The sequence below is a fragment of the Melospiza georgiana genome, chromosome 12, assembly GCF_028018845.1.
Source record: "Melospiza georgiana isolate bMelGeo1 chromosome 12, bMelGeo1.pri, whole genome shotgun sequence".
Lineage (NCBI taxonomy): Eukaryota > Metazoa > Chordata > Aves > Passeriformes > Passerellidae > Melospiza > Melospiza georgiana.
This window is the reverse complement of record NC_080441.1, coordinates 14,981,096-15,004,576: the sequence shown is the minus strand read 5'-3', so window position 1 is coordinate 15,004,576 and position 23,481 is coordinate 14,981,096. Positions and strand designations below refer to the sequence as shown.

The following is a 23,481-nucleotide window of genomic DNA, read 5'->3' as shown; positions in this document are numbered from 1 at the left end:
GGGATAATGTTTTAATAGCCCCTCTGTACTAGCACTACAGGAAAGAATTTGCTTTGCTGTGAGGCATTCTTGCATTAGTGATGAGTATTTGCTGGTTTTGTGTTAAGGGTACCTTCCCTTTCAGTCTGTTTTTCAGGAATGAAGTTACAGGATGCTTAACTTTTCGTCATAGTAATTTATTTTGGCTTTGTGTGTTCAGGCTAAAATATCCCCACTGCTAACAGTGATGAAGGCAGGTATTGATCAGGTTAATTTTGGTGTCTCCATGGCCTTGGAGAATCAAAGGTGCTAACGGGTTGCTGTGTGACGCAGAGGCTTAACAAGGTTCAGGGCTTCACACCAGTTTGTCCTGCTCAGAAAAGCATCTTAAGTATGGCAACAACTGCTGCTGAGAAAAAAGTGGGGATTTTTAATAGGGTAAATCACCTGTTTTGCAGATTTCTGAGTTTCAGATGTCAGCTGTTAGGGGGGAAAGGGAGGGAAAAACTTGATGTGGGCTGTACTTACTGGCATTGTTATTGTTATATATGTGCTGTGACACGGTGAAGGACAAACCAGAGTACCCCAAGGCACTCAGGAGAGGGGATAAGGAGAAGCAAAGAGACAATATGTGGCATTCAGCTGGTGCACAGCCTGCTGGCCCCAGCCCTGGGTCCGTGGCCCCAGATGCTACTGCCAGTCTAAGACCTGCAGAACTCATCACAGCTTTAGGATGTGTGGCACATTGGATTTCAGTGCCTCAGCTTCTGGCTGTGCTGAAGGGATAGCCTTGCTGTGTAAACCAAGGTGCAAAACTGCACCTGCTGCTGGGGCCAGTGGGAACAGTGCCACTAACCTGACTCTCCTGCCGAGACCAGAGAGGCACACCACACCATGCTCCTGGGGGGTACCAGACCCTCCTTGCCTGCTGGAGACAATGGCTGGTGCTGTGTGGGATTCAGGGGGCAGTGGCCAGTGTGCCCCATGTCTGGTGGGGGTGCCATTGACAGGGGTGAGCATTCAGGCTGGGATGCTGGTGGAGGTGCCAGTGCAGGGGTGACCAGCCAGGCTGGGTGTCAAGGGCTTGCTTGGATGCCGAGCACAGCGGTGAAGGTGTGTCAGGCCGCGCTCCCAGTCCCTGATGGAGGCATTCCTGCTAGCTGCCCCTTCAGTTCCTGACTCCTGGGGTGCTCTCCCTCCCCAGCCCCGGACAGGGCTCCTGCCTGGGTTTCTTGGCCACCTGCAGAAGGGTGAGAGCCGGGAGCGAAGCTGCGGGCGCTCGCATCCTCAACAGGCACATGCGAGCAATGTGCCTTTAAGACTAGCAGGAGAGCAATAGTATCTCCCTCCCTCCTGTTAATTGTAGCATGTTTTCAGCCATGCTTCCCAGTCACATTCGCAGGCTGTGAGCGGGAGCAGCGCTGCCGCTCTCCAGCCGGTGCCAGCGGGCAGCGCCGTGCCCGGAGCCGGGCGGGTGATGGGGCAGCGCCCGGGGCCGCAGAGCGCCGAGCCACGAGCAGCAGCCTGACCCTGCTGGGCTCGCACATCCCTCCTGCTCCGCTCGGGTCCCGCACCTGCCCGGCCGTGGCCTCCAGCCGCAGGGTCACACTCTGAGCGTCCACCCTGCGGGGCCCCCGCGGGAGCTCCGAGCGGTGCTCGGCTGGAGCTGGGGATCTGCAGCGGGTGATGCAGTGTGGTGCCTGCCTGGGGATGCTGGGGGCTGCTCTGGGAATGCCTGGCTCCCCGAGCGCAAAGTGACTGCAACTAACACGAGCTTGGGACTACTTCTGGGAAGATGCCCTGCGTGTCTCCGGTCATTCCTCTCCGGCCTCAGCGCAGAATATTTGGAGTTGCTAGCTTTCTTCTGCCGAGGGGGGACAAAGGCAGAGGCCTCCAGAGGGTTAAGAGCATCTGCTTTTACGCCAAGTGTTTGAGCAGGAAATAATCTGCAGAGATACATGTGCAGCAATTCAACTGCTGCTGCTCTGCCAGGCTGCCGCCGCTGCAGTTGGGGCTGGGAGAGGAGCCGTGCTGCTCACAGAAGATGCTTTCTTGGTGTGTCCGGAGCTCCAGGCATGGCAGCAGAGCCCCGGCTGCCTGAGCTGGGGTAAATGTCTCCAGCCAAGAGGAATTATGTTGACTTGCTGGCTCTGTCGGCTCACGGAGGTAGGTGCTGCTGCCTGTGCAATATGCTGTGATCTGTTCTGGGGGATACAGTGTTCTCCTTGGTCTGGGGTATACAATTTTTAAAAATTGTCCATGGGAACAGGGTTTAATTTGTAATCTGTAATGCCAGACAGAAAATACGTGTGTGATTTCTTTGTGTGCAGCAGAGAGGAGAGGGCAAAGGATACCTGAGTGATACCTTTTCTGATTGACAATAAAGTTGTTGCACTTAATTGGAACAAACTACCCTGTGTCTCAGTGAAATACACCTGGGAGCTTTTACTTCTTCCTGCTATATGACCTTTCTGTGAGGTTGGCTGCAGTATGCTGGGTTATGCTCTGGTTCAGAAACTGGGACACAGTGCACTCTACAGGTCCCTTCATCCAGCTCCTGTGGATGTGGGGAGGACAGAGGGCACCCACACAGGGAGGGAAAATGCTGCTGATGGGAGCTGGTGTTTTTTTGAGGAGCGAAATTACACTAAGAGGAAGAAAAAAGGCGATGATCTTCCCTGAGGAAGAGGGAATGTTGAGGTCCTTAAGGGCTGCTCTTGATGTTCCGAAGTAGAGAAGGAAATTTGTTTTAGACGCAGCTGTGTATGAATCTGGGATTTGTGTTTTGCTTTCCCAGCCCTGTGGAGAGGAGTTTTGTTCAACTCTAACTACTTTACCACCCAGAACCTTTGCTTGAGGATTTTTTGCACCAGTACCTGGGAGAAAAAAATCTGTCAGTGCCATCAAATTTACTTAGGCTTGTTTTGAAAGTTGCCTTCTTGAGAAATCCCTAACAAAATCAGCAGCTAATACTGTTACCTTCTCACCATCAGGGCATGCTCTTTCTGGTTTGTCTTGAGACCTCCAGTGGGAGTTTTATTCTGTAAAGATTCAGCTGAAGGAAATTTTCCGGTTTTCTGGAAAAGCAGAGTGTTGAGTATTGGATACCTCTGATTTTGTTGGCCTACATATGTAGGTTTGCTTGTTGGCTCCTGAGTGCAGACCTGGCCAAGGAAGCCTGGCTGAGCAGAAAAGGAAGGGGCTGCTTGGATTACACACCTGCATCACATGGAGAGTGGTTTGTGTTTGCTCCTGGCCTTGCAGAGCTATTGATACAGCACAGCCAATGGTGCCATTGCTGTGGAACAGTTTCAGAAGTGTTTCTGTGGCACCCTGGCAGAACAAATGTGTCATTCATGATTGCACTCTTCAGGAGAGAGCAGCACTGTCATCTGCACTGTGAATCTCTTGGGCCCAAATGCAGTCAAGAACACATTTCCTTCTCTTTTTGCTAGAACAGGACACTTGTCCCCCTCTGGGATCCTGTTGAGAAAACCTCTCTGCTCTGCAAGCCCTCTGTGTTGGAGGAGCAGAAGTGGGTCTGGTGGATTTGTTGTTGTGCATGAATCGAGATTCATGCAGGGATGGAGGCTGTGATGAAACCTGGAACAGCCTCTCTCTCTGTCCTGAGAAAGAGGATCCCTTCTTACCCACGCACCAGGTGATATCCAGTGCTCCATAGCAACTCTCATTTCTCCCACAAAGAGGAGAAAAATCTCCTGGCTTCACTTGGAGTGGTGAAAACACAAATGTATGAACATGCAGTGGAGTCTCACCAGTGTGGAATTGGTATAAGGTCATCTGAATGACTTCTGTCTAAAACAGTGCTTATAAAAGGTGATGGGCATTAAGTAACACCATTGTCTGTGCAGGAAACATTAGAAAAGAATATGTATTAGTCATCCCATTTACTGCTGTTTGCACACAGACAGAATAGTGATTAGAACTGCCTGAATCAAAGCAAAACGGTTCTTAAACAAGATTTCAAAATTGGATTGGGCACTTGCTGGCCAGCAATTATTTTGGTCATCTTTGTACCTCTATTCCAGCAAGTGTCTTTCGTAAAAGGTCCTTCTACAAGAACAGCAAAATGTTGGGGCATATTTCCATGTGTTGTGTTCTGAAGAAGTGGATGGGAATATCTTCCTTATTACCTTACTTGTATCTGCTTAGGAAATCAATCCAGTGGTATTTGAACCACTGATTATTTCTGATCAGCCTTTCTGGTCAGCACTAAAGTTCTGCATTAAACTCTAACTATGTGGAAGTTGGGAGCTATTTGTTAGGGTTAATAATGGTAACTTAAAAGATTATAATTTATTAAATGGGAACTGGACAGTGTTTTGTGTCACACCTGCGGTACTGATCACCTTCCCCTGGCAGTGACATTCTGCCCACCCTGGAGACTGAGGGCAGGGACTCCTCCTGTGCCCCTCTGCAACAAGGGGCTAAATTTGATGTTCTTATGGGCCCAGTGCTGACCTGGCATCAGGGATGCTGGGATCTCTGCAGGTTTGCCCTTTGGGAGGCAATGCCTGCCCTTGTCCATGAGGTGCTGTGGCTGCCCAGCCATGCTGGAATAGCTGGTGAGTCATGAGCTGCTCATCAGTCACAGGTGGCCAGGAGATGGGTAACAGACAGGCCACACAAAGAACTCTTTGCAGGGAGTGATTCCCTGGTTTCTGTAGGGGTTTAAACAAGGGCCTGTCTTTAGGTACCTGCACTCTTTCAGCAACCATTGCATTTTTATGGTTTGTGTGCTGCTTGTAAACCAGCTACAGGTGAGTAAAGCCTGTGGTCCAGAAACTGTTGAGTTGGAGATAAAACTGTTCCTTTCTGAGGGTGCCTGGAGTGTCTTTAAGAGACTCCATTTGAAATCTATCTGGCTTTGTACCACTTATAAAATGCATTCACGGTAGGTGGTGGCATTAGTCTCCTCTTAGTGAATGCAGATATTTATATTATGCAAAAGGTTTTCTCACTTTGCTAGATTCAGATGATGACTGGAGATCATTCTTGTTAGATAAAAAACTGAGTCTGACTTTAGAGGTGAATTCAAAGAGCAATTTCTATTTAATATATATAGCAACAAATAGGAACAAAGCTGCTTAAGGAGTACTTTAATGATGAATCATTATATTGCTCTCACCAGTCTGAAAGGCAATAAAAGTAAAAATGGAGTGCTAGGATGTAGCTGCTTAGAAAATGTACAGAAAGGGATCTGTATTGTTGAGTGGGTTTTACAACACATCAAAGAAATATTTTGAGGTCCAAAATTATCAAGTGTCTTTCCACCCCAAAGATGAGGCAGCTGCTATCTATTGTTTATTGTTCCAGAAGGTAATTTTCTTTGGTTGTGACTAACCAAATTTAATAATTTATTGTTTTTTAAAAAATCCTGATTCCCCCACCCCCGGATCAGGACAGATGCTGTCATAATGCTCCTTCAATGCTGTAATTTTTATTACCGATCCTAATTAAATGCTGTAACTTCTGAAAATCAGATTAATTTGAACCATCAGCCCAGTGTAAATGCTGCTATCATCAGAGATCATAAAATGTTCAAGGCACCATAATTCTACAACATAGCTGCAGTGGCAAGTGTCCAAGGATCTGGCTACCTTTGTTCAGCTGACATGGGCTGATGTGAGCACTTGTGAGCAGTGCAGCATGAATAGGAATGATACATTCCTCAGCTGGTGAATTGCACATTCTAGCCATAAGTCAACAAACATTAGAGAAATGGCATCACCCCCCCATCACTGCGATGCTCCTCCTGTGCTATAAATATTGTATGAATTCTGCACAATCAATAAAGGGGAAAATAGAGGTGGGAGGTGGTTGCACAGCAAAGCTGCACTTTAGTGGTGAGCCAGGACATGATACAGAGCAGCCCCACTGCCAGCCAAGGTTTTTCCATCCTTGGGCCACAGTCCATGAATTCAAGTTGCACAGTGACTACTTCAGCTAATTTGCTCTACAGCCAGGACACACTCTGCTCATCACTTTGGTCTTCTGGACAGCAGGACATGTTCTGGTTCCTTTATGACCAATTGGCTCCTTTATTACTGATTTCTGTATTTTGATTTTTTTTTTCCTCCACAGAGATTAAATAACCAGTAATAAATTCTGATTCCAACTCAAGCAGTGGCAAAGTTGTTCTCTCTACTCTGTCCCAGCTTTATTTGTTAGGTGTGACAGTGTGGAAGATCTCACTGGTCATTACAGATATAATTACCTGGCTCTGACAGAGACAAGAGCATTAATCTGACACTGCAAGCATTGGTGTTGGAGCTTCATGTTTAGGTTTTCTTTGCAGCAGAGAAAAAAGCCCTCTGAGGGAACCACTACCCTGTCTATGGCAAGATGAGATGAATTGCAGGCTGGAAGTGCCTGGTCCTCTCCAATCCCATGGGTGGAGCCTGCATGGCTGGCTCAGGGCTGGGTGAGACGAACCCCCCACAACAGCAGCTGCTCTCAGGCCACATTCAGCAAGCCACCAGCCCCACCTGGGGTGCTCCAGGCTCCTTTGAAGGGTTTGGTGGAGGATCTGACCCTGCAGGTTTGGCTCTGCCTTGCTGAATTGAGTGCCTTTGTCAGTCCCTGTGATGGAGTGGGGCTGTGGAGTGTGTGCTGCTCTTTGCTCCTGAGCATCCCGAGAGCTGGTGCTGTTCCTTTTCTGCACACTGGGACCCAATGCTGCCACTTGATTCTATAAACCATCTCTTTGATTGGCCCTGCTGGGCATGCTTCCTGTTCAATAGCAGTTTTAGCTACCAGACTTGTATGTTCCAGGCTTTATTTATAAAGAGGCAAATCTGTGTCAGTACAGACTGATAATACGTGTTTGTGTCAGTGGGTGTCGTGGATCTTCTGCTCCTGCCCACTTCCCAACACCTTGACTGTGTGCAGGCAGTTACTGCTGCAGAGAGAAGACCAGCAGAGTGGGATTTGTTTCAGCCAAAATGTGGAATTCTGAGTGTGCTTTCATGCCAAGAATTGCAGCATTTGACCACAATTTTTCTTTTTGTGACATTCAGGAAGCTCTGGGCAGACACATGATTTTAGAACAGCTATTGCTTGCAAAGGGACAAGTAATAAAATGCAGAAGCATATTAATTATCTGGAATTTAATATATATAGTGGTTTGCACACAGTTATTGTGGACATTGTTATTTGGAAGACTGTAATATTAATGTTTCTGATGGGAGCTATTGTGCTTCTATTGAAACTCTTACAGTTATGGATTAAATTTAATATATGCTCCCTTTGAAAAAGCCTGATTTTTTATATTTTATGGTACCCAGTGCTATGTACTCGGCTTACAACAATAAAATAGCTGAATGCTGGAATAAATGTACCAAACAGCTCTCTTGTCTTGATAACTTAACTGTTTTTAAATGTTAATCATCTCATTTTCTATTTTCTAAACCTGTGTGCAAATAGAAAACCTCATGTAAGTAAGTAGGTCTGAGCACTGTAGTGTGAATATGGCAAATATTCTGTGGCATTCCTCAGTTCTGCAATTATTGCACAATCCTTGGGATCATCCTGGTGACACAGGCTATAGGAAATTTCACCCAGCAACTTCTCCTTGCCTTTCAGAAGAATATTCAGGCTTATTTAAAGAGTACAGATAACTGGTTCTCAAAGGTATCCTCAGGGTGGTTGTGTTGGTGAGTAATTATTTCTGGAGATTTATAAAATAATAAATCCAATCTGTTTATTTTCTTGTTCCCTAAGTTGAATCATCTTCATCCTTTGTTTGCTTAATTAAGGAGCCTGCTGGTAATGCAAATCATTTCCCATGATGTGGACAAATCATTCCTCAGCCTTCTTTTTGCTGAAGAGATCATATAATTAAAACCCTTTCCATGCAATCTGTTTTCAGGCACTTAAATTCTATGCATTTCTTTATGGTTTTCAGCATCTTTTTGTGCTGTGGACATTTGAGGTGGCTTCTCTGGGACAGCAGAATCCCAGATTTTACTAATATTCTCACTAGCACCGTACACAGAAACATGACATTTCTAACCTTGCCTCTCTTCAAACATCTTAAAGTGTCATTAGATCTTGTAGCTCCAGCTTGGCCCTGGGACCTTGTGTTCCGTTTTTCTGCTCTGACTCCCATATATATTTTCAATTCTCCAACTTTCAACATAACAGTTCCCCCTTCTGTAAGTGGGGTAGATTCTTCCCCGCTGCATTCTTTGATCCTAGACAAGTAGACTTGTGGTTTTCTCTGTTACAGTGTCTGATCTCTGATAAGGCTGGGCACAAGGAGAGGACTGAGTTGTTTGACTCTGCTTGTCTAAGTTTGGCAATATTTATAATTTAAGCCAGTTCTGAGTTGCACTGGGCTGTCAGAGTTGTCTCTGTAGGCCCAGTTAAAAGCACTTCCATTCACTGATGGTGCCTCATTAAAATTACATCTTGTCAATTATCAGTGATCTTTAAAATGTGCTGTAGTAATTTCAGGTAATGATATTCTTACAGTCAGTGTGTGATGTGTCATTGAGCTGTTTGCAAAAAACAAGTTTGCAGTGCTGGCACAGCTGCTAGTCCCTCCCCCCATCCCCCCTTTATTAAATAGATGAAAAAATGTCAGGATTATTCCAAAGGCTGCTGGAGGCTCCCATCACATGAAGGCTCAGGAGGCCCTGCAGTCACAATGATTTCTGCTGCTTTCAGGTTCAGCTTCCTGCTGGCCACTGGGTGATGGTTTCCAGGAGAGACTGAACAGGTTGCTGTTGAGGTATTCATAAAATCCATGACAGAGATAAAGCAAATTACAAAACTGGTTTTTGAGCACTCTTGTTTTGTCATACTTTTGTTCTGAGGTCTCTGCTGGTGTTTAAATACAGTTTGTTTTTTTGTTTCTTAGGAGTTCAGTCCTTTAGCAGCTGTGATGCTGCTTTGGGTCTCATGTCCAGGTGGCCACTTAAAATTGCTGCACTAATATTTGTGGCCCATCCAAAATGCTCCTGTCCAACTCCTTGCCTCATCTGTGTCTTTTCCTTAGCTTGATAATCTTTTTCCCTTGTTCTGCCCTTGAGGTGCTTCCCTTCTAGCAGGAATACAGAGTAAAATCTTCCTCTTCCAATCATTGGGCTGTTTTCTATTTCCTATCCCCTCAGTGCTCACCCTGGTATTTATTATTTATTTACCACCCCTTGACCTCATCTCTGAGGCTCTATGATTCCACCTTGATTACTTCCTCTCTCTTTTTGCCACCTTCATTTTTTTCACAGTTTTTTCTTGAGCAGTCCACTTGTTTCCTTGACACTAACAATTACTGACAGCCTGGTATCCTGTCTCCAACAGTGGCAAATAGCAGATGCTTAGAGAATAATGTAAAAAGCAGGGTGAGGATATAATAATCCTAATATATCCTGGCAGCAGTGATCAGCATCACGTCTGCCTGGCTGTTGGGAATGTGTTTAAGCGCAGCCCAGTGGGGGCTGTGCCTAACACCATGTGGGTGAGGAAAGGACAATTTTACAAGATGGCAAATTTTCTTGAGTAACTGCCTCTTTCCAAAAGTGCTGGCCTTTCCTCGTGCCACTGCTTTGCTTAGCTTAGCACAAACAGCCACACTCTTGTTTCTGAGCCAGTGCTGAGGTTTATTCACAGAACTCCTTGTACCTGATGGAGTAGGAGCTTGTGTTCTCTCCCTTCTGCCTCCTTGAGATGGTTGCAGTGTGGCAAGATGAAGGGAAAAGTCCTTGTGTTTGGTTATGAGCCCTCATGTGATTGTGCTGCTTGACAGATTCCTGTGGTGTTCAAGCTGATTGCAATAAAATCTGAGAAGTGTGATGCTGAAAATCTGTGAAAATCATGGCCACGCAGGGAAGGGAGAGACCCAAAGCAGTAGAAGTTATGTAGAATGTATGGGGGGCTTTTCTCTCGGTATCTTCATGGTTGCTTTGGGGTTCATTCTTTATTTACAGGTTGTTTTCTCTAGTATTCCTTCAAATCTGAAACAAGGTCTGAACTGTGTGAAGGAGGTAGAAAAATGCACTTCAATTTTACAAATGCTGGGTTTGAAGTTGCATCTAAAAATACCTCTTAGTATACAGAATATATTATCCAGGGTACTGAGCAGCTGAGTGATGCTGCAGGAGTTACAACTTCAGCTCCTAGTCCTTCTGATGCTTCTTCTGTTGCTATCACTGCTCCACAACACCACTTAAACTTATGAAGAAGATAAAGAAGAAGGACCAGCCTCTGCTTTACAACCTCTATCTTGCTTTATATGTATTATTATTGTCTAAAACCTTAAACTCCAAGTTTTTTACCATGTTATATTATACACTTTTAATCAAACTGCATGCCCAAAATCTTAGCTTCCAAAATTGAATGATAGAACACTGCATTTGACCTGAGGCCATGGAGAGTGTTCTGTTGGGGGTCAGTGTTTGTCAGCACAGAAGGTCTAAATGCTCAGCAACCAGGGTTCCAGCACTGCAGCATCCAGCACCATAGTTTGATTTATCCTCACCTGATAGAATTATTTTCAGAGTCTTATTTTCTTCACGTACTTTCTTTTTTGGTTATTACTTTGCTTGTTATCCACAACATTTTTTGAATCCTTGGGACTTCTTTAGGATCACATGTGAAGAACCAAATGGAAGTTGACATGGCTGATTATCAGCTCTCAGCTCTTCGCTGTTTGACCTCACCAGTAAGGAAAAGGGTTCTTCTGGCCATGGAGGTGAGGCCACAAGTCCCCACAGCTCTAAGTGCTCCAGTGCTTGGTGTGTGACTGTTGAATAAGACTGGGCACCATTCTTCCTGTCTGATTTCTCCCCTCTCCTTGCAGAAGCAGAGGAGTCCTCTGGTGTGCCAAGTGATGCCTGCAGTGGCTGCAGAGGATGTTCAGAACAGGGTGAGGCACACAGTGTGCCTTTCCCAGATGGAGCTTTCCAACTTTGTGCAAAGTTGTGCGTGCCAGAGCTCAGGAGTGTGCACATATGCAAATGATCTCATTAGGAATTCAGGGCAGAAAGGCACAGAGATCCTTTGCTGCCACAGGGAGCTGTATCCAGAGACTCAGGGTGGAAATATGCCTCCTGATACATGTTTTAGTTCTGTATAAATCATCTGTAAGTGTGGCTCACTCTATTCATTTAGCTGGTGACACTGTTATTTAGGAGTGATACGAAACAGTCACAGAGTAATAAGGACTGCCTGAGAAGAAAATATGTGCTAAAGCTCTTAGGTGTAATGCTAATTTAAATAAAACATGGGCTGTGTTGGGGCTGAAGAATATTTTTTCTAGAAATCCTAATAATATTTAAGCCATGGATGCTTAAAAGATTTTTGGTGGTTGTTTTTTTTCTCAAAATGAAGATGCCATGATTATTTAAGAATGTTTTAGACTCCTTTTTAGGTTGAGTGGATTCATTTTGTTCTTAAAAGAATATTTTATTGGTATCTTAGCAGTAGGGACACCTGTACTCATCTAATGTATGCAAATGCAGCCCAGCAGCCTTTACCCCTAAACAGGATGGAAAGCACAGAGAAGCACTGCTCATCACACTGCCAAGTCAGACCATGCTTCAAGTTAGGCTGATATCACTTTAATGATTGTTAATGCAGATAGGGTGCAGAGAAAATGAATGTGAGTCTTTGTAGAAGCTGAATAAAAAGAAATGTTGCAAAAATAAATCTCCAAATTCTACATTAAGCCAAATTATAAATATGCTAAGGGTAATAGACATTTTACCTAGGAGGTGTTTATGGCCCCCACTCTCTCTTTCTCTGGAATTTATTCACTGTGGGGGCAGGCTGTAAAATCCTTTGCTGAATTGATAACCTTGTGCTACTTGCAAACAAAATTTGGTTAAATCAGAGTTATTGCTGCTATCTCACAGTGCTTTCTAGTTGTGGTGTAAAAATTAGAACAAACAAGTCTTACTGTCTTGAAGTACTCATTTATAAATATTAAAAGATAGGTGTGCATTTTTTAATGTGAGATTCTTGGAATTTGGGTTGGAGCATGGTTATAAGAGGATGTTATGCTGAAAGTAGAGGAACACTCCTGGTGCAGGAAGCTCCCTGAGCAGCTGCAGTGAGAGCTGCAGGTTGTGCCCTGGGTGGGGAGATGGCCAGAGCCCCAGACAAGGGGCTGGAACCAGCATTGACCCTTCACCTGACACAGGACACTCTGCTGCTGGCTGGGGGTGGCCAGGCACCCTGAGACCCTGCAGGAGATGGTGAACAGCAGCAAGACCCCAGACTGAATGTCACCTTGGGATGGGTGCTTGGTGTGAGGGCAGAAAAACCCAGGGAATCCTTTGCTGGGGTCCCTCCCTGGAGGCACCAGTTCCAGCTGTTACCATATCCTGCACTATGATTTAAATGATCTCAGGTATTTGGGGCTCTTTTATGGGACCCCTGGGGTTGAGCCAGTGAGGGAAACCTGCCTGTGTGTGTGGGGTATGCAGGGAGAGAAGCAGGGACCTGGTGGGTGTCTGGAGGGCCTTTGGTCCCAGCAGGGACAGTCTGGGTTGGTGCCACTGTGACCCCAGCAGTGGCACCTGTGACCCTGACTCCATCAGGTCATGGGAGAGCTGCACACAGGATTTGAGGAGTGGCCTCAGCAGTGCCCAGGCAGGGGACAGTCACTGTCCTGGTCCTGCTGCCCCACCATGGCTGGGACAGGCCAGGTGCCCTTGGCCTCTTGCCCACCTGGGCACACCTGGCTGCTGGTGAGCAGCACCCCCAGGGCCTTTCCCACCAGGCCCTTTCCAGCCCCTCTGCCCAGCCTGGAGCTGCAGGGCTTGGTGTGCCCCAGGACAGGGCCTGGCTGGGCCTCAGCCCATGGAGCCAGCCTGGCCAGACCCCTGTGCAGAGCCCTCCTGCCCTGCAGCACAGCACTCCCACCAAAGTGGCGTCACCTGGCTGAGGGCACCCTCGATGGCCTCATTCAGGGCACCCATGGAGTTGTCCCCAGTGCTAGGCCAAGAGTGACCCAGCTGAAGGATGGGTGTGTGCAGCAGGGGCAGAGGCAATTTTGCTCTTGTCCTAGGCAATGAAAAGGTGCCAGGACACAGATAAGCAGACTGAGGGAATTCCTATTTTTTTCATAAGTGGAATCATACATTTTGTATTTATTTTCTAACCAGATATTTTTAAACCTATCCAAACTTTAGGGTGTTGTTTCTACTGTTTCTACTGTAAGCTGCTTAACATTGCCACTCTTCCTGAGGGTACAAGGTGTTTAACTCCCTAGGTTTTAATACATTTCCAAATACAAATCTCTACAGGTATTTTCACATTTTTAAAACATCACCATTTTTACAAAATATTAGGAAAGCTTATATTTCACTAATCAATACAAATTTCAGCATTGACATCTAACTCATGTAGTGGCTTGCAGAGCCATGTGAAATGACTGCATTAATCTCACAGAGTGTTTACTGCTTCCACAGTACTGATATTTTATAGGGAAAAAGAGACCTGTGTCTCATGCTCTGCAGCCAAGCTCATTACTCTGGTGGCAGGTATTGGGGAGTCTCTGTGTTCAGCTCTGTTGCCTGTTGGATGCCACTTGGGCACATGTTTTTCTGAATGAAATTTCCTAATCAGTGAGGTCCACCACAAGTGTCCTTTGGCTGTAGCAGGGACACACATAAACTGGCATGATGGAAAACTGAACCTACTTCATGTTTCTGTGTTTCACTTTCCTGAGCTCCCCCTGACATCAATGAAGCCAAAAGAAATGACATCACCTGCCGTATTTGTAAGATAAACAAATACTTAAATTTTTGTGGAATGCTTTCCAATGGATCTGTTTTTAAAAAGTTACAAGCTTTAATTCTCTGTCATCTGACTATCAGCTGTGGTTGAAGGAAGATCTAACTCCAGAACCTAAATGAAAGATTCTTAGTGTATCTGTCATAAACAAGTAAAGAAACAAACCCCAATCTCTTCTTAGTCTCTAAGAAGTGTTGCTCTACAGCTGCATCAGTATTTTATTGTATATTCTATGTTCTGGGCTATTCCAACAGATAATTTTGATCAGGAAATGACTACCAGCCCATCACTGCCCCAAGCAATGATGAATTCACAACCCTTTATAGAGTTTGTAAGTGAGTTTGCCATGTCGTCTGACATTGATGCAGAACACTGCATCTCCCAGAGACGAGGAAAAAGCTCACTGGAAACACTTTGTGAATAATAATTATAGAGCTATATTCACCTCTGATTTCTTTTTGAGATCTCTGTGAGAAAAGTGGATACTGAGATAGAATTTTCTCTTTTGCTCTGTGTCGCCTAGGGACTTTTTTTGCTTCTGGCTGATTGAGGAAAAATGAGAAAATGCTGAAATTGAACACTAGACTTCCTAATAGTATGAAAAGCATCCTAAGGGGCTTGGATGTATGTCATAATGGCAGTAGTTTCTTGGGTGATTGGTAGCTAAGAGGTCAAGCTTGAAAATCTTGATGTCATTTTCTAAGATAGTTCAGTTTTGTCAGGATGACAGATTTTTGATCGGAGATGAAATATAAGGAATGAGGGGTTTATTTTGTAAAGATGATAGAAACAGGTAGCTCTTTTTGTACAACAGACCCTGTAATCCTTTTCTTCTTTTGCTCAAATGTGGATGCTGACTCTGGAAAAGATGAAGATCCAAGGACAAAATATTGCCTGGAGCAGTCGATGTCATCTTTTATAATAGCTGTGCTGCACTGCTACATAAAAATGCTTTGCAATGGCAGTGTTGGGGCACGTGTAATTCTGGAAATGCATTCAGCTTTTAGTGTCTTCTAAGGCAAAATTGCCTGTTAACAATTGCTTCACTATCAGGAAAGCTTCTGAGAGTACCCTGTGTTTACAGATTCAGTAATCTGTTTTCTGGAGTTTGGGGCAGTTGCTGCTCAGGGTAGAGTTCTGCAGAGACAGAGTTGACTTTTGGGATGGTGTGGTTCATTTCTGTGTAATCTCTGAGGCCTGACATAGAATATAACAACTCTAGATTAAACATTTTTTCAAATTAGTGACTTTTATGTGCATGGTGACTGCAAGCAAACAGGAAAGGATATTAAAAAGAGAAGTTTTATAAGCATATTGCAAATAAAAATGACATAATATTTACATAGCTACATCCTGTTAAATGCCTTTGAATATCATGCAACAACATCTCTCCAAATACCTATTACTGTTTCACTGTAACTGCAGTGGTTGAGGTGGACTCTGAGTCTCAAACTGCTGGAAAGTTCCTTATGTCAAGACACTGGGTGTTTCAGAATAAATATTTTACTGCTCAGGTTTACCCTGAGTGATTGTCAACAGCACTGAATAAATGTGTGAAATCGCAGGGGCTGTGTGCAGTATCATACCCAGGAAAGGTCCCTGGCAGCCGTGAGAACCCTGCTGGCAATCAGCAAGGGGTTGCATCCTCAGGAGCCACAGTCTCCCACGCTGTATGTGAGGAGGAGGAAGGAAAGAGAGATGCTGACCCTCAGTGCAGGAGCTTCTCCAGCTTGCTGCTGAATATCTGCCAGAACTGAACGGAGGAAAATCTCCTTTGTCTCAAATTTGCTGAAAATGTCCCTCAAAGCAGCTTTAGCCCACACTGCCCCTCATTCAAAAGAAAGGTGATAACTTTGTTTTCTGTCTTCTCGTTGCACTCAGGGAAACACACAAATGCTGCCAGAATGCGAGTGGGTATCATGTTCTGAATGTGCAATAGTCTTTTTTACCTGAGAGGCTTTATTTTATGATTTAATTATTGTATGACAAGGGTTTGTTTGAAGAAGAAGAAGAAGGCAATTTAATTGGATTTTCTATTTTACAGGCAGGATCTAAAGAATTACTGGAAGGTGTTTTTCATAATGTTTACAACTCTCTTTTTATAACACATATTGACACGTGTTTCATGTCTAACAAAGATGTACGTAGGGAAATAGTACATATTTATAGGCTAAGCCTATAGTTTAAGGCAAATAAGCAGGCCTTGCCTTTAGTAGAATATTTTCCTGCATTTCTGATTTTAAATAGTGTGGATAATGGTGTCTTTGCTATCCAAAGAGTGTATGGTTATGACTCATGGTGTCATAAATACTACGGCTATTACAGTGAGCATCCAAGTGAAATTACACAAAATTATATATTTGCCAGGGTTCTTTTCTCTAACGGCCAAACTTCAAAATAGAAAGCTTTATTATTCATTTTGATGCGTCTGAACTACTGAATGTTCTTGCTGGCCCACTAGACAGTTTAATAGGGCTCCTGAACATCATCAATAATTCATGCATCTCTTAAACAGGGATGTGGTACTTGTTGTTCAACCATAATCTGAGTGTATTAAATTGTGAGCTGCTATAGGATGGTCAGGGACATGATCAGTGCTGGGCCTAGGCCTTACAGGTGTGCAGAGTTCTTTGGATCCTGTGGATTTAAACTCCCTTTGTGGTGCTCCCAAGCAGGGAGATCTCCTCTTTGCCCTCCCCACAACTGTTGCTTTTCCTGAAAGGGAGGCAGCTGTTAGCCAAGGATGTGGTTAATGTCCTTCAGTGCAGTTTGGATGATGTAAATAATGTAAATAATCCCCTGAGTATGACTCTCAGTGCTGGCTGGACCAAAGAGGGAAATGTGGTCCAGGTGGAGGGGTGGGGAGGAAGCCCAGACTGGGGTCTGTGAAGGTTCAGGTGGCATTAGCAAAAGTGAAAATTAAACTGGAATGGATTGTTTCAGTTCAAGACAGAACTGAAAATCCAGTGATTATTGTAGGATGTGTTAGTTGGTATTTATGAACAAATCTAATGGGATATGATTTTTTTTTTGAACTATGTCTTTGACTTCATTGTGTTTTTTTTTTTTTTATGTCACACACCACACACGCTGTGACATCCCTTGTTGTGCTAAATACCATACCCAGAGAGAAGCTTTTACAATCAAAGAGAAGCTTTTACAATCAAAGAGAATGAGAAAGGCCAAGGGTGAGTACAAGCAAGGCTATCCCAGGGACCTGTCATCTTGCCATGCCTCAGGGAGGTCTGCTGGTAACGTTGGCTGGCTTTGATCTCCTTTTGCCACTGCAGAACTGAGACACCTTGGCAGAGCTGAGAAATCACCCAGTTCTCTGCGTAGCAATCCAGGCTTTTTCTGCGAGATCCTTCCTTCTGCAGACCTGTCACCCTTGAGCCATGCTCATGTCTCAACAGGAGTTGAGTAAGAAGTTACAAAGAGCTCAGAAATTAAAGGTGTATTGTCTTGTGCAGATATTTCTTAGAAACTGTTGGCAGTGTTATTTTTGAATAAGAATTTGTTGCACAAGGAGGAGTAACTTGTCAGACAAGTGCAAGAAAACAGTACATATAACCATTCAAGTGAAAGTATTACTGTAGGAGGAATGAGTCTAAAGCCAAGACCTTCTTCTTCTTCCCTTTTTGAACTTTTTGTCCTTTATCACGCTTCTAAGAAAAATCTGATGCTGACTTGTTGAGCTCTGCATTGCTCTCTGGATAAGGGTCAGAGTGTGCCTCTCTTTGCTCAGGATGCAGAAGACTGTGAAGAACTCCATGGCCATGCAGCTTTCAGGAGTGAAGCTACAAAACCCAGGCAAAAATGAGCTGTGCTGGTTTGAAAATAGCTTTTTTGCAGCTGACTTAGGGGCTGGTAATGCAGCACAGCATTATGTGATGTCTGTGGGATGTCTGTGTCGAGCTGGGGAGCAGGAGGAGGCTGCTCAGCTCTGTCCCAGCCTGACATTGCTTAAAGCTGGGGGAAAGGCAATTCACTGCATGCTGGCTCAGTGTGCCTGATGCCTTATACATAGAGTTTCTAAGAAAAATGGGCTAGAGCTCCCATTTTTCTATCCAGACTGCAATGAGGTTAATCCTAACAACGTGCAGCTCTTCCTGGAAATAGGTTTTGGATGGTGGAGGTGTTTGAAAAGAAAGATAATGCTTCTTCACTTGCTTTTGGCTGTAATGGAAGCATTTAGATCTCAACACTTCTCTTTAACTGCTGCCTTTCAGTGAACCTTTTCCTCTGTCAGGGTGAAGTGTTTGGGTCAAATGAAAATTCTGGCTCTGTGGTGAACTAGCAGATGATGGCAGTGGTGATTATCAGTCATCTTGCACCTCTGCCTTGCAGTGCTGGCTGCTGGAAAAGGGCTGGTGGTTCCACACAAGGGTTACTGAGCTTGTTCTTCTGGGACACACAGCCTGAGCAAACCCAGTTTCTCAACAGGCTGCCAGCAGGGCATCTGAGATCACAGCTCCTGAGCCACGCTGCAGAAGGGAACCTGGAACTGTTTGAGCATTTGAACACGTTTTAAGGTGTTTGATTCTGACCTGGGAGGGCTGAGTCTTGCTGATCATGGCTGAGCTCTGAGCACTGCTGCCTCCTTGGCCCATTGCCTGCCTGGAGCTGCTGCTTATGCAGTGCTACAGGTTGTCCTGCTTCTGCCCAAACTGCTCATCACCAATAAAACAGCTCTGAAACGTGACAGGATGAAACCATTTCATAAGGAATTCTTCTATTCCTATTTTCCTCCTCTCATTGCTATGAGAAGTGCTGGAGTTCCTCCAGACTGTCAGTGGGCTACAGCCTGGGACCCTCTTTCCAAATCTGTTTTCTGCTTTATTTCTTAGTGTCATGTTTTGTTTCCATGGAAACTCCCCAGCCGAACTCAAGTTATAATGCTGTCAGGTGCATGAACAATGCTGTCATTAAAGAGCATCCTCAGCTCTGGATGTTTGCTTATCGTGTGTCCTGCCAGACACTCAGTATGGTGTCAGGAGAGGCCACATGGTCACCAACACTTGATGGGAGCCTGAAGGCTTTGGAAGAGCTGCTGAAGCCAGCTGTTGCACCCCTGGAGAGGAGTTTCCTTTGGCTGGTGTTCCTTAAAGCTGTTGTGCCCACAGCAATTCTGCTCATAGGACAGGAGGGATATTTTGCCATTTTCAAAAGAACATAGCTTGGGCTGTGTGTAAAAGCCTGTCTGCAAAATTCATATTGAAGAGAATAGATTTACAACAGCAGCAAAAGAAGTTAAACAGAAAAGATGTTGTTTCCAGGAAAATCAGGTTAACTACAAACTGCACCTTGGAGGGAAGGGCTGACTTCTATCACTGAGCATGGAAGTGTGTGAGGCAATTTTTGTTTGCTGTGATGAAGAAGAGTGGCTGATTAGATCAATATTTCTCATTCTGTTTGCACCCTGGAATCTGCTCATGGCAATCTTCCTTCTTTCAGCCCCAATCCTACTGTTTTCTTTGAAGAACATCAGTGTAAGAAAAAAAGCTTACTTTTGTGGAGGCAAAAGTACCAAAATAACAGTTTTCCCTTTCCCCTGAGAAATTTTACAGATGCTGTTATATTGGGAACCCCATTTTCTAAGTGCCACATTAGCAGGACAAAACACAGTGCACAAGAAAATTTGCAACCCTTTAAGGAAGAGCCATTAGACTGTGAGATAAAATGTGGCTCTGCATCTCTAAAAATAATATATTTGCATCTCTATAAGAACTTCAGTTTTGGTAGCCAGGAATAGTCTAGGCATCTTCATTGTAATTATTAAGAATTACTAGCTTGCACAATTACTGCTTTGAGAGAGATGTGAATGTACATGGTATTTTAGAGGACAGGGAGAAGTGAAGAATTTATTGCTATTTAAAAAGCTGGAGTTTACTTGTTTGCTGGCAAACAGTACAGGAATTCAAGAACTGTCAAGGTGGAGAAGGCTGCAGGGTCATCTTGTTTGGTGTCTCTGATGGATGCTAAGATGTTCAGAGGAAGGGGAAAACCTTGTTTTAGCAGAGGGGAGAGAATTTCTCCATCCAGTGAAAAGGAGGAGCTGGAAGAGGGAGGAGAGCAGAGATGCAGAGCACTTTTTTTTTTTAATGGCTGTTACTTTACATTTGAAAAACCCTAAAAGAAAATCATCAGTTTGGAAAGAGATCAGTGTCAGGAAGTTCTTTCACATAAATCTGCAGCTACTCTGCTTTAGGAACACAACATTTTGGTCTCAGAAACTCCTTTTTGTGTTGTCAGTCACACAGCCATATCCTGAGGACTGCCACAGAGCCCCCTGGACTCAAGGAAAGAGACTCATCATTCATTGTGGCTTGTATCACATTCAAATAGCAGAATTGGGCCTCCAAGGCCTGCAGCCTGGAAGGTGGGAGCAGCAGGAGTTTCTGCAGTGGGGAGTGGGGTGATCAGACCATGGATTTGCTGATTTTCTGCTTATATGATGCAAGAACAGTAATCTTTTCTGGAACTGTTGAAAATGCCCACAACTCTGCATCTTAGAATGGGCTTCACATCCCAAGTAAAAGTGGTTTCCATTTTCTAGTTTGTAAATCTGTATCTGTGCACTGTCCTTCCACAGCAGGATGGAACCTCTCCATTCAGCGCTGCAGATCAGCTCTGCTGGCTTTTTGTTTCTCGTTAGCTTATTGCAATGATTAAAATAGATGAGATAGGATGTACTTTGTGCATGAACACTGCCAGAAACTGGCAGCCCTCCACAGGGCTGTACTAACAGGTGCAGATACTCCTTGTCAGCACAAAGGTGGCAGCTCACCGTTCCTCACTGCTGCTCTCATGGTTGGGGTGGGAATGCTCCTGCTGGCTCCTGGTGCACACCAGCATCTTGACCTCCACAAGCACCTCCTGCTGCAGGATGCTGCTGGAATAAGCTCTTAGCATGCCTGTCTTCTGCTCCTCGAAAAGGCCCATTTTTCACAGCACATTTTCTTTTGAAGTCTGATTCAAAGCCCATTGTAATTGGTGTAGTATCCTATGCATTCTAATGCAGCCAAATCAATGGTCATGCATTTAGGAACGAAGAAAATTGCTTGCATCTGCAGGGTGGGAGGATTCAGTCTTAGAGTGCCATGATGTTTGAAAGGGTCTGGGATGTCAGGCTGAAACCCAGCCAGGTGTGAGCTCCAGCTTTGTGAGGCTGGATGTGGCCCTTGGCTGTACCTGTGGGGGAGGGATTGCTGCTCACGTGCGCCCTGCTGATGGCAACTGCTCAGACATTCAGCCCCTCTCTGATGGCAGCATGCTTTAAAAAAGGATTATAGACATTCGTGAAGGGCTTAGGAAAGTTCTGCAAAAATGACTGGGTGTCTGTAAAACATTCATTTTTAACGAGAGGCTCAGTCTAGTTAAAATAAGGTTAAGAGGATACTTATTGGAACTGTATAAACACTGCAGCAGGAGATTTATGGCTGCAGGAGGCTTTTTAAACTAATAGGCAAAAGTGGAACTATATAAATCAGTGGTTGGAAACTAAAATTAAGCCAGTACATGTTGGAAGAAGTGTAACCCTGAAAAAAAATCCTGCATAAGGACAGAGTGGGTCTTTATCACTAGAAGTCCTTAGGAATATATCCATCTTGAAGGTCAGAGCATTACTGACTTCCAGGGTAGCTGCAGGAGACTCTGATTAAAGATTTCTGGGTTATACTATGTGTAAGACCTCATTAAATATTTAGACTCTCTACTCTTGGCCTTAAAATCGAAGCACTTGGCAGTCACTGATGTGAGGGAGCTTTGGAGAAAATCCTTCCAAAGTTTTAGATTGAATATTAGGAAAAAGATCTCTTCACAGAAGGAGCTGTCAAGCACTTGAAAAGGCTGTCTGGGGAAGTGGTAAAGTGTCTCTGGAATCCTTAGATAGGGCACCTGAGTGTGTGGTTCCATGGTGGGCTTGGCAGTGCTGGATTCATGTTGGACTTGATGGTTGCAGAGCGTTCATCACACTGTGAGGTGATAATTTTCATAAGGAATCCAGACTCTACCAGCCAGGATTGCTCCAGAATCCAATGATTTTTTAAAAATTATTTTTCTTTGCTGTTATGATTTATTGTTTTTTTTAAATAGCTTTAAACTGATATTTCTTAGCATATATCTTTGCTGGAGAAGTTTTAGATGTAATGTTTTTAACTATATATAAAATTATCTCACTGATGCTTTTGAATGTTTTATCCCAAGTGCAAAATCTGTAGCTAAATATTCTGGGCAAGTAATGAAACTGTCTTTAAAGAAACTCTTTGAAATGTACATATTAAATAAGTGAAGAAAGGAAGAATCAATGAATGTTTTTTTCATTCACAACTCTCAGCTGCAGAGATCTTAGATGTTGCTCATGGATTTAATAGGTATAAAGTTACAAAGAAGGTTTCTTTTTCTCAGATTTTACTTTCCTTTAAACAACTGTCATCAGATTTACAGGTCACGGTGTGTGTTGCAAACAGGATTTTATACTGTTTTGATCACAATTTATACAGTTTTATACTGTTAAGATCACAGTTTTGAGATTACAACTAATTTGTTTACTTTTAATACAGCATTTATTAAGGTAAAAGTGAATAAGTGTCCTGTGCATCAATGCCCTTTGAGAAGCACTCTCCATGTCTGAGTTCTGTCAATACCATGCTCAGCTGAAAGCATCACCTCTGTAAGAGCCTCCTCCCAGATCCTCACAGACAGATTTCTGCCCATGACCATGTGGCAGCAGCTTGTGTCCTGCATCTTCCTTAATTGCTTGTAAATTACATGCTTTGGAAAGCAGAGAGTGATTTTGATTTTTGAAATACAATACTCTCGAGGCACACTTGCCTTGAGAAGGAGTAGGCTGAATTCTTGTCTTGGAGATTTTTAAATTCACTAAAAAACTTAAGCTTCAGCAGAAGCCAATGGTGTGGGTCAGTTCAGCAGTGTCACAAAATACAAACTGATGACATTTTAATGCCAAACAGAATTGTACTTCAGGAAAATAATAATAACAGTATTCTACCTGCTTGATCTGCTTTAAAATGTTTCATTTGCCTTAACAAAGCCTTGGGAAGACCTGGTGTGGCTGATGCTATTAATATTGAAGACCAGTGCTTTTAACAACTGTAATGGCTCTTGAAGTGCAGCACATGGGTATTATAGGAGTAAGAATAATATAAATTTAACTAAACTGGCTTAATGTGCCCCCTCCTGCTGGGGAAAAAGAGCCTAACAGGCCAGAAATGAGAAGGAGTGAAGAAGCAAAGCAGCTCATCAGATAACAAAAGCACAATGTGCAATCAGCCACACGGGTCCTTTCAGAGAAACTGCCCCAGAGGTGCTTCCAGGGAATGAAGCAGATGCACGAAATAAAAGTAAGTGGGAATAAAGGAGTCTGTGTATTTAAAAGAATGTGACAAGCAGAATTGAATGTTAGCAGGTGATGGTGCTGGTGAAGCTGCACCCCATCCAGTGTAAATCTGAAACAGAGCCATGGGTTCTGTGGGGTGTCCTGAGCAGCAAAGGGGTCCCTGAGAGCACCCAAACTGGGAATGAACCAGTTTGCAGAATTTTCCGCACTTCTGGTAAAGGGGTTTGGCTATTTCCCTTCCCAGTTTCCAGGCCTAAACTTTTTGCTGTGTTTGGGTAAAACCTGCTCTTTCCTTGACCAAGGTTTGTTCCTTGTGTTTGTTTCGTTGTGGTTATCACTCAAGCTGTTCTTTTCCAAGTATTTGTTGCAGGTGCACTTCAGGG

General features: G+C 44.1%; 1 protein-coding gene across 4 annotated transcripts in view; it reads left to right on the top strand.

Moving 5' to 3' along the window:
* Positions 1–1,374: 1,374 nt before the first annotated feature.
* The window catches only part of HTR2C (5-hydroxytryptamine receptor 2C), a 217,144-nt gene continuing 195,037 nt past the window's right edge, over positions 1,375–23,481 (top strand). For all 4 annotated transcript variants that reach the window (XM_058032784.1, XM_058032781.1, XM_058032782.1 and 1 more), the window contains exon 1: positions 1,375–2,145. The gene's annotated coding sequence lies outside the window, so the exon portion shown is untranslated. The remainder of the gene's footprint in view (positions 2,146–23,481) is intronic.